Below are 12,500 nucleotides of genomic sequence, written 5' to 3' on the forward strand. Positions count from 1 at the left end.
CAGGAAATTATTACATTATCAGGTTCTACAAGGCTGTTAAACCCAGAGCTAAATAATCTCCCCCCAGAGGATGCGGTTTGGGCTTATTTTCTCTGAATTCACACTTTCTGCTGGTCTAACTTCACTTAGTCTTTCACACGCTCTCTCTCATGCTAACACAAGTGTCAAAACCATCACCAGCACCAAGTGTGGAGAAATCCAGCACAGCAAAACACTTAGAACTCCTACCACCCACCCGCCTGTTTGTCATTGAGCAGCACCAGACATCTGATAGGTCATCTAAGAGTGATAAGCGTGCATTAGTTTGCTAATGGAGTATTTTCAGTGGTGGATATGGGTGTGAAAGGGTTCTTTTGAAGGTGAGGTGGGGACATGCCTTGAGTGAAACTGAAAATGTAACACAAGAGGAAAGTCAACACTGAGGGAGGCCTCGGTAAGGAGGTGCTAATGACCGGACCACCACAAGACCGAGTGCTAGATTAGACACCAGAGAGAGAGCCATGACCCACCAAGATGAAAAGGGTAGAGAGAATACCCATCCTCCCTTGACCCACACACCTACCCACATCCACAACTCTCTCTCTCTCTCTCTCTCTCTCTCTTGCCCCTCTCCACCCCAGGGCTTCTACCTCTCTCTCTCTCTCTCTTGCCCCTCTCCACCCCAGGGCTTCTACCTCTCTCTCTCTCTCTCTCTCTGCCCCCTCCACCCCTCCACCCCAGGGCTTCAACTTCTCTCTCTCTCTCTCTCTCTCTCTCTCTCTCTCTCTCTCTCTCTCTCTTTTTTCTCTCTCTGCCCCCCTCCACCCCTCCACCCCAGGGCTTCAACTTCTCTCTCTCCCTCTCTCTCTCTCTCTCTCTCTCTATTTCTCTCTCTGCCCCCCTCCATTCCTCCACCCCTCCACTCCAGGGCTTCAACCTCTCTCTCTCTCTCTCCCTCTCTCTCTCTCTCTCTCTCTCTATTTCTCTCTCTGCCCCCCTCCATTCCTCCACCCCTCCACCCCAGGGCTTCTACCTCCTGCCCAAAAGACAACAAGGACTCCTGTAACAACTGACACCAGCAGTAGCCCTTTGAGGGTCAGGGCCGGCACAGGCACAGGCAGAGGCAGAGGCACAGGCAGAGGAGGGGAGGTGCTGGGGTGAGGAGGGTGGGGGGGGGGGATTCCTGGCATTTTTGGACATGGCTGCCGTGGCCCCCTGTCCAAACACGGGGCCACCCGATCCTCACTGTCACACCTGGGCCCCCCACAGCCCTCCCCGACGCAAAAGCAACTTGACCCCCCTGAAGTCACCACGCAGCCTTGGTGCCGAGCAGCTGCTGGTCAGAGAGAATAAGAGCTCAAGGAAGAGAGAGAGAGAGAGAGAGAGAGAGAGAGAGAGAAGAGACAAGAAGAGAGGAGGACAGAAGAGAAGACAGAGGGGAAAAGAGAAAGAGAGAGGTCGGGGGGGAGGGTGGGGGAGGTGTGTCAGAAGAGAAAGGCAGGAGGAAAGGCATGAGATGGAAAGGTGTATATTTCACACCTACAGCCAGGTCCATGACACCCAGAGGGATGAATATTTGATGGGGAGCGTTGCTTGAGTTTCCCAGCGCTCCGACACCGGCCCTCGGCCTCGCTGCAGGAAAGTGGTTTCCCTCTGCTTCACATCCGCTCGGCCATCCGTTGCCATGGCGAAAAGTGAAACAATTAGATGCTCGCCACCATCATTGTTGCTGCATTTCCTGCCGGGAGACTAGGGTAATTTGGGGTTTTTCCCCTGATAAAGGGTCTTTCTTTCTTTTGCTCTCTCTCTCTTTCATTCTCTCTCTCATTCTCTCTCTCTCTCTCTCTCTTTCATTCTCTCTCTCATTCTCTCTCTCTTTCATTCTCTCTCTCTCTCTCTCTCTCTCTCTTTCATTCTCTCTCTCTCTCTCTCTCTCTCTCTCTCTTAGCATGGGAAGCATTCCCACACATCAACACTGCCTTTGTGCTGCCAGGGTCCACCAAGACCAGGAAGGCATGCAGCCCTTACACACAAACACTCACGCAAAGAGGATTCTCTTTCTCTCTATCTCTCACACACTCACTTTCTCTCTCTCTCTCTTTCTCTCTCTCTCTATCTTTCTCTCTTAATCCCAATGACTCTCAGACATAGACATACATACGCATGAAAAAAGAACCTCAACCACTCTCTCTCTCCCAAAATTCAACGAAAGACACACACACACACACACACACACACAAACAAACACACACACACACACACACACACACACACACACACACACACACACACACACAAAACTCCTACTCGAAACGCTAAATGGTATCTTTGTGACGCCCCTTCATCTATCTCATGAGAAATCAAGAGTGTGTACCCACCGCTCGCCCCCCCCCCCCCCCCCCCCCTCAAACCCTACCAGTCCATCCCTCTTCTCAATGGCCCAGTGAAGATTGAGGCGTGCCACTTTGAAGTCTGAAGTCTTGCCCTGAATGTTCTCTCCTCTCTCCCCCTCACACACACACACACACACACACACACACACACACACACACAAACACACACACACACACACACACACACACACACACACACACACACACACACACCATCATGAAGAGGAGCATTGACTAACGCACGATGGCTGTTTACGCTCCGTCTGAGGAGTCCTGTGTTGCTCAAGTTACACGTCCCCTTTGATCTGCATCCGTCCCATTCAAGAATGTGGGAATCTCAGAGTCTGGGATGACATTGTTTCCCTTTTTTTCCAGGGAGGGGGTAGACTGAGGGGAAAGGATAAGAAGAAAAAGAAGAAGAAGAAGAAGAAGAAGAAGAAGAAGAAGGAGAAGGAGGAAGCAGAAGAAGAACTTCCTTTTTTTCTCGTCATCTGTGCGCGGGCTGACTAACGTTCAGCTGCATGCGGAGGCTTTTTGCGGTGTCGTTACTCACAGGCCCTCCCACACACACACTTAGAAGAGAGGGAAGAAAGCGCTGGAGAGAAATATAAAAATGAGAAGGAACAGGCCGAAGAACGATAACACCGTTCACTGGCGACGCACTCACCGGCTATTTATACGCCGAAGGGCCAGACACAGATGTTCCACGTAGAGAGAGAGACACACACACCCACACACACACACACACACACACACACACACACGCACACACACACACACACACAGAACTTTGACCACTTATTCCTCTTTAAAAACAGACAACTTAGTTGATAGCAGCACCCCCAGCAAAGACAAAGAAAATTTGCAAAACGACCAGTACTGATAAGGGTTAGGGTTACTTTACTATCAGCCAGGAGAGCAAGGCCACAACAAGCAGAAAGTAGGGATGTGAAACACCTATCAACATCTGTAATGCACATCCATATGCATTTTGAATTGGTTTCTTAACCATATGCATTCAGATGGTTTGCAGTTGATCCATGCTTAGTTCAGTAAGGGGAAGAAATGAAAAAACACTCTTAAACCGGCAAAAAGTTCATGTATCAGTGCTATGTAAGTATGGTTGTAGGAAGTAGGAATTCCGGTTTCTCTAGCGAGCCTTAGTAATGTAAACACATCAAGAAACACAAATGCACCTTCATTGGAATTGAAGATTATTTTGGTGAGGTTCACACAGCTTTTTAAACTAAGCATTGTTCAAAATAACAATAAAAAAGATAGAGAGATGATAAATACAGTATGATGATAATTTTATTCCAACATTTAAGCCCCATTATGTGAGAATTGGTATTTTTTGCTACTGAGCTCTACCCAAGGTTGCTTTTTGATGCTTTGAAGTCCCAACAATTGCATTGCCAATGGTTACTAGAAAAACATTTGCCCTATTTTTGGTACAAACCACGCTTACGTCTGTTCTTCCAAATGCAGACACAGATACAAAACATTTTGTTGGTTGAACATATACAGGTACAGATGCAGATAATAATGTTCCTCTGTTCCATCAACCTCCTCTGTTCCACTTGGTGGCAAGCTGAAAAAATCACGCAAACATATGCACATTTATTTTGTATTTTTTTATTTTAGACTTCTATTAACACACAGACTTCTGGGAGAAGTTCTGGGAACATCAGTGTGACGTGGGCTTGGACATTGCCTTACTGACACAACTCTCATTGACTCTGATTGTGAGCAGGGCTTAGACATGGGAAAGATCACTGAATAATGCAGCAACGGATGCAGTTTCACTTTTGGTGTCAAAAGTAATGACGAGCTCATTGTCCTACTCTCAAGACAGGTTACAGAGCTTTTTCACACACACCCACACACACACACACACACACACACACACACACACACACACATAAACTAAGGCACACATAAACGCCCGCACCTATTCACACACATGCACACACACACACACACACATAGAGACGAACACATACATGCACACATGGGCACATACACGCACACATACACACACACACACACACACACACACACACACACACTCCTCATTCAACTCTCTCTCTCCCTCTCTCCTTTCATTCACAGGTTTTATTCATGAGAAAGCGATTTGGCCGTCATTAAGTGTAAGCGATAGGACTGAATATTTCATGCCGTGTGGTGCGATGGTGTGAGATGCTGGCAGGTGGAGCCGGCGTCTACGGTTACTCAGGTGTAGGTAAGAGTCAAACAACAACCACCTGATGTGTCACCTAGACACCTCTGCCATAAACAAATGCGTAAATAAATAAACAAAAAGGGAAATATCGTCAGTGTTTGAAACTGTAGGTGTGTGTCTTTTCATTTCATTCAAGGGTTGCAGGTAAATAATGACAATAAGAAAATTTTACAAAAAATGCTCTCTCTCTCTCTCTCTCTCTCTCTCTCTCTCTCTTTATCTCTCTCTCTCTCGCTCTCTCTCTCTCTCTCTCTCGCTCTCTCTCTCTCTCTCTCTCTCTCTCTCTCCATGTGCCTCTCTTTCACACGCTCCTTACCATTCACCCCCAGGGTCAAACCCACTTCACTTTTGACAGTAGGCGAAGGTGTGTCCGCTCCGCGGCTAATAGCAAGAGGCTTCCGGGGTGGGACGAGCTCTAGCCCCTTCCCCGTTCCCCGTCGAGTCCTACTTCACATCTGACACGAGGCCCAGGGACTCATCCAGTGAGTGGCTGGTAAACTGAGAGGCCGTCCGTGTACGTTTTCATCTCATTTCGCTGAGCTGCCATGACGGCCCCAAGCTTAATTAGAGCTAAGCAAGCAATAAAGGAAATTCAACTCGCCCGCCCGCGCTACTCTGGAAGAAACTCCACACCTGTTTATCTTTGGTCTCTTCTTCCTCCCCCTACCCCTCTCTTCTCTCTTCCCTTAGATCCGGGAAGTGCCGTGATGTGGTTTTGTTTTGTGATCCGGAGATTAAATAAACACACACACACACACACACACACACACACACACACACACACACACACACACACACACAAGCAAACAGGCAGAGACAGTCCTCCAATCTCCTTTATGGTTTAGAGTTAGGGTTAGGGTCGCTTGACAGTTTTGGCCAGTTCATTGCATTTCTGTCAGTATATTTTATAGCTGTAGAAAGTTTAAAACAGCCATTCACAAGAAGCATCATTAGGCTAACACAGCAACCTTCTCTATTCATACAGAGATATGAATATGAGATATGAGTTTTTTTAATGTGGTTGCACAAGCAAATTTCGTTGTGTATTTAATGCACAATGACAAATAAAGTCTATTCTTGAATTACCCAGCTACCCTTTACCGGATGGTGCCAGCTGGCACACTCTGAACTGTAATCCACAATACTTTGTGTTGTTTTTTAGGGTAAACACTTTATTATAATGTGCTATTATATGAGTTAGCCATTGGTCAGCTACCTTCTGACAAATGTTGATTCCAACAATCGTTTTAAACAATATTAACTTTAATCAATGAAGTGAATGAAGTTGTATCACTCGCATGTATTTGTTCGTAGTTATTTTATGTATGCAATTCTCAACTACCTGTTACTGACTTGTGAAGTTACCATGACTTTACCCAGACCATTGCCCCTAGCCTCAAGCCAACATCTGAGTCTAGTTGTAAGTCATATTGTCAACAGATGGTTTGTTCATTGATTTGAAGGCTTCTTAAAATAAAGTCAGTCCGATTTTTATTGGATAGTCCAAGGAGTTTTACACTCCATCCAAGTGAAAATGGATTAAAGGAAAGTCCCCAGTGTGGTTGCATGCTGGTGTGATGGGCATGAGGTCTAGAGTCACAGGTGAACCCGAGATGAAGTGACTGGTCTGTCAGGAGAGCTCATGACTTTGTAACCCTACCCACAGCAGCAGCAGCAGCATGCTTCTCTTCTGCCTAGGCCCTGTGGGCCAGTCACACTTCACAAGGCCAGAAGTCATGTGACCTGTGAGCCAACACATGGACAAAATACTCACTTGATCCCCCTCTCTCTCCTCTCTCTCTCTGCCTGCCTGTCCGCCTGTATGCCTATGTATCCATATCCGACACAAATCTTTCAAACTCCCAGCAGATGATGTTTATCACAAAATGCCAAATCCAATTGGTTAGCCATATGTGCTGGCCACTTGCCCAGGTGCAGGGGAATGGGCAGAATGTTACTCAGGATGTTGTATCACCAACATGCCAAATTCAATCAGTTATCGGCTTTCGGCAGAAAATGCCTACGAAGTAAATCAGGTTTTATCACCAAGTCGGTGCAGTTACAGACTCCTAGTGCATGACGAACGTCTTTCGGTCGTCAGTGGGACTTTTTCTCTCCTTGGCAACCGCAGTGTGCGCCTTTTTCATTTTGGAATGCATTCAGGTGCCTTACAGTAAACTGCGTCTGCGGATTACAACTCTGACCGCGGGCCACGTCAGAGAAATCTGAAAGGCCTGGACGCCTTCATCGAATGAAAAAAAAAAAAAACATCCCAAAACACATGCTGAGTCAGTATGCAAAATAACAAATACTTTTCGTCTGTACCCCGTCTCCAAATTGCCAGCGAGTGGCGTCCAGGCGGGTTAAGAAAGAAAGAAAGAGATTGAGATAGATAGAGAGATAGAGAGAGAGAGAGAGAGAGAGAGAGAGAGCGAGAGAGAAAGAGTAAATGTGCGTCAGGCTCTTTGTTTTCGATCCAGGAGAGCTGTGATTTAAAGGGCCATCATCAGCGTCCGTCTGGAGAGCAGACACCCTCGCAGGTTTCATTTCCTTCTGCGGCCACAGCACGTTGGGCAACAGCTGATCGCTTGCGCATCGCTCACCGCATATGCACACACAGGCACACACACACACACACACACACACACACACACACACACACACACACACACACACACACACACACACAATCTCAGGGGACCCAGGAAAATGTTGGAGATTTCTCAATGCTGAATCCTCCCATTGCCGCAGGCCCCTCCTACGTGCTCAGATGCGACTAATTCCCACACACACACACACACACACACACACACACACACACACACACACACACACACACACATGCAAAAAAAGGATGCTTCTCACTTGTTTTGGTGTCCAACCGCACAGTATGGTGAATAAGTGCAAGCATCAAAGCTCTCTGGCCCTGCAGACGTCATAGCGATGAGCAGGTTTCCAGGCACAAGTGCCTGATGTTTCCATTCCCGGTTACCAGGGAAAATAAAATAATATAATAACAAAATAATAAAGCAAAAGGCTGTTATCAGGAATGTTTTCAACCCCACGTATGGCATTGAGTAAGATAGGGCTTTAGGAAAGCTTTTGTCATGTTATCGTTGGATAAATGTGAGCCACTGCAACAGATGGCCACCCCCTCAATTCCTCCATTGCCCCCCCCCCCCCCACACACACACACACACCCCTACCCCTACCCCTCATGCTTACCACTCTCCCCCTGCTCACTGCCTCCCCCGTACCTCACCCAACAAAGCACAGCACATGGACCCCTGTCTTCCTGGGGTTTGAGTCCGTGTTGCCACAGCCAATTAGTCTGGCTGACTGCATCCTGCACTAATCAGCTCTGCTGCCCTCACACACACATACACACACACACACACACACACACACACACACACACACACACACACACACACACACACACACACACATACACACACACACACACACACACACACACACACACACACACACACACATAAATACACACACACATACTCACAAATGCAGTCACATACACACTCACATACTCTGCCTCTATTGTGTCACCATGCGTGTCCATGCGTCTGGAAGAGTGCTTTTGCACGCTTTTGTGTGTGTTGGTGACAGCCAATGTGTGTGTGACTGGTGATGGGTTTATCACAAACCTCTTATATTTTGTCTACATAAGACACAGAAGTTTATAAATAGGCCCTCTGCTGCTATTGAGGCCTTCCAGACTGTTGGTCACTTAATGATGTAGAAATGGAAAGCATATGTCTAGTATAAATACATTCTTTGGAAGAATGATAAATGCATATGTCTGCAGGTTTTTCTGACACACATAGTGACTAATTGAGTCCGTACATTTATAAATGGCATGAGCTGCGCACATGTAAGGGAAGTTGGGTCCTCGCTTGTTATTGGACATAAAAGAGCTCGGAAAATGTTGCTGAAAGGACCAGGGCGCAAAAGATATGAAAGCGACATGGGGGGAAATTAGGGAAAAAGAAAGGAGAGGAGAGGATGAGAGGAAACTAATGGAGAAACAAGTAGCCAGTTAGAGTTGTTGGGGCCCTGAAAGAAAAGGAGAGAGTGAGAAAAAGAGAAAGAGAGCAAAATGAAAAAGGAATTGCTCTCTCTCTCTCTCTCTCTCCTCTCTCTCTCTCTCTCTCCTCTCTCTCTCTCTCTCTCTCTCTCTCTGCAAACAGCTTCTGGCTGTCAGCACTCCAGACAGCAAACAGCAGTCCTGCTTCCTCTTGGCTGACCACAAACACTTTGGCTTTTCCTGCATGCAGGACAAAAAGAGGGAAAGAATCACTTTCTCACACTTTCACTTCGTGTTTTATCTCGCACATACACTCGACGTCGAGGACGCTTTTAATGACTACGACTAGCGTAAGGAATCACGCAAGGGCCTCTACAATGTCTGATGAAAAAAACAAGAAGTGGTTGTTTGAGAAATAACATGGGAACCATGTAGGTGTGAAATTCAAAAAACGAATCACCACCGCCATGTGAAAAGCAGCTTGTGTCGGTGCGTGTGTGTGCGCGCGTGTGTGTGTGTTCCCGTGTGTGTTTGCGTGCGCTCATGTGTCTGTGAGCACATGCTTTCTGAACAACCACAACTAACCCACACACATCGTGTGTCGATGTGTATTCACACTCACATGCAGACAAAAACCTCGACACAAATGCACATGCCTACCGTCCAGGCCAGGCATCTTCACACAATCTAGTAGACACTTCACTTTTTTTGTGGCACAGGAAATGGATCCTTACTAGTCTGTGCGTGCAAAGAAATACGGAACTCTCTGTGTGACATCATATTCACGTTGCTCTTCGAATAGCCATGATTAGTCTTTTCTCCTCGTTCTTTCTTTCCCACACTCAGCAGAAAAAGCAGAAGTATTTTTCTGTATTCAGTTTTTAATCTTGACTCACCATGTGTCATAGACAGGCTTAGACCCGAAGATAAACCTCTGATTAGCTTTATTGTTCTCTCGTAGACATGCGGCAAACAGGTGACCAACCCAAACAAACTAACAAATAAACAAACATGATTTACTATCACTATGCCACCCAATGAAAATACCAGACGCCTAGAGGCATCCATGTTTCATGTAAATCAGGTAAATCATCATTCCTCAACTCAAGCATATCTTCTTTTCTTTTTCTTTTTTTTAGCTGAGGTCTGCAGAGTGACGTGTGCGACACACGACACACGTCAGATTGTCAGGTCCTTAGGCGATGAGTCATAATGATGCCCAAAACCAACTCACAAAAACACCCACGCTAATCCAACAATAACAGACGAGCCAACTGGGGACAGATGCTAGATACAGCCTATTGTTCTCATCGGAGTGGATCGAGGTTTAAGAAAGCGATTTAACGCTTAAGTCATTTCCAAGGCGGGCGAGCTGCTAATTCATGTCCCCCATGTGCCAAACCCCTAGCTGAATGGTGGGGGGGGTATTCTTCACTTTCACCTGATTAACAATAAGTAGGGATAATTAGACAGAGACACAACTGACATACACAATCAGGGCTTACTGGACACACCTGCAAGGACCTGCAAAAGTTCCGCTTCTAAAGGTTCCGCTTTCAAAAGTTCCGTTTCCAAAGGTTCCGTTTCCAAAGGTTCTGCTTCCACAGAGTATTAAATAATGAGCACCTTTGTAATGCTGGTATCTGAAAGGGTTCAATGAAGAACCTTTCACAGGATATTCCAAAATGTTCATGAGGGCCACATCAACTTCTACACCCTGAGCCCCTAAAAAGCCGTCATAAAGCTTATTGCCCACAGATTCTATGAGAAAAAAAAACCTTCAGCAGAGAAATTCTAAAAGGTTCTGCCATAAGGCAAAGGTAGGCTTTTGGTGTGAATGATGCAGAGAATTTGTGTGACCATTTTTTTGACAGTACAGACAGTGACTGTCCTGGTTAAAGCATGCAGTCCTCCCCCGTAACAGTGACAGTTGTCGGTTGCCGGTTGTCGGTGCGTTTGGTGACACTCTCTTACTATTTCAGCTATGATCACAATGCCCCGTAATGACTGCCCGCTCTGAGGTTTAGAGAAGGACTGGTGAGTGTGTGTGTGTGTGTGTGTGTGTGTCTGAAGGGGTGGGTGGGACAATAAATACCCTTGTGGAGCCGGGGTCTGCATGCATGTCTCCCTTACGCCCCTATGTGACCACTGTGTATACACACAGACAGATGCTGGGGGTAAGATTAGGGGTAAGTTAGTGAGTGGGGTAGAGGTGGTTGGGGTGGGGTGGGGTGGGGTAGGGTTGGTGGCAAGGGGGGGGGGGTGGCAGGGTTGCTGCAGCGTGGCGGTTAACCCCAAACGTCAGCAGAAGAAACATCCCTCATGTGCGAGACCCATGTGTGGGTGCTTTACGGCGCTCTGAAAAGGAACTCCACAGGAAGCAAGGGGGTGAAGGAAGTCCTGTAACTACCCCCAGAAAACCATGCCGCCAGGAACCGGCACAGGAGGCCGGACCACCCAGACAGGGATGGAGGGAGAGAGATGAAGAGATGGGGGGAGAGAGAGAGAGAGAGAGAGAGAGAGAGAGAGAGTAAAGAATGAAAGGAAAGGGAAACGTATGAGAGTGTGGTTAGAAATGAGATGGTGTGAGAAACTGGATACGTAAAAAAGACCTGCAAAAGCCAATGCTATCAGGGAGAGTGGAACTACACAGACCATCACAATCTCTGAGAGTCTTAAAGGCATTTGTTGGGGGGGGGGGCTCTGTGGCGCAAGTGCTAGCGTCCTGGTCATGAACGGGTCCGAGCACCCAAAGGGACTTGAGGGACCCGTGGTCATTTCCCAATAGCGCTTCCAGCCTCTCTCTCTCTCTCTCTCTCTCTCTCTGAGCCTTTTCCTGTCTCTCTTCACTATCCTGTCTGATTAAAGACATTTACAGGCATTTAGTGAGTTACAGAAGAAAGAAAAAATAGAATGCAGTGAATGAGTGTTTTGTGTGAGTGTGTGTTCGAGAGACTGTGTGTCTGTGTTGTGCATAAAGAGAAGATCTTACACAAATTCAGTGAATGCGCAAAAAGCCAGCGCACACAGACTCACACCAACACACACACACACACACACACACACACACACACACACACACACACACACACACACACACACACACACACACACACACACACACACCCACACACACACACACACACACACACACACACAAAAACACTCTCTTAAGGATCTTTTGAAAGAAAGGGGCGACTGATTAAAAGGTGGTCGGTATCTAAGAAAACCCACGCCGGCCACATGAGTGATGTGGGGAGCCTCTGATCTCAGGCCTGCGGTGGTGGCCTCCTGCCGGCTGCCTCCTGCCCCGAGCCAAACCTCCTCCTTCTCCTGTGCCTGCTCCTCCTCCTGCTCCTGTGCCTGCTCCTGCTCCTGTGCCTCCTCCTCCTGCTCCTGTGACTGCCCCTGCTCCTGTGCCTCCTCCTCCTCCTGCTCCTGTGCCTGCTCCTGCTCCTGTGCCTCCTCCTCCTGCTCCTGTGACTGCTCCTGCTCCTGTGCTTCCTCCTCCTGCTCCTGTGCCTCCTCCTCCTGCTCCTGTGCCTGCTCTTGCTCCTCCTCCTGCTCCTCTGCCTGCTCTTGCTCATGTGCCTCCTCCTCCTCCTGCTCCCGTGCCTGCTCTTGCTCCTGTGCATCCTCCTCATGCTCCTGCTCTTGCTCCTGTGCCTCCTCCTCCTGCTCCTGCTCTTGCTCCTGCTCCTGTGCCTGCTCCTGCTCCTGTGCCTGCTCTTGCTCCTGCTCCTGTGCCTCCTCCTCCTCCTGCTCCTGTGACTGCTCCTGCTCCTGTGCCTCCTCCTCCTGCTCCTGTGCCTGCTCTTGCTCCTGAGCCTCCTCCTCCTGC

This window comes from Sprattus sprattus (assembly GCF_963457725.1).
Source record: "Sprattus sprattus genome assembly, chromosome: 19".
NCBI classification, from domain to species: Eukaryota; Metazoa; Chordata; class Actinopteri; order Clupeiformes; family Clupeidae; genus Sprattus; species Sprattus sprattus.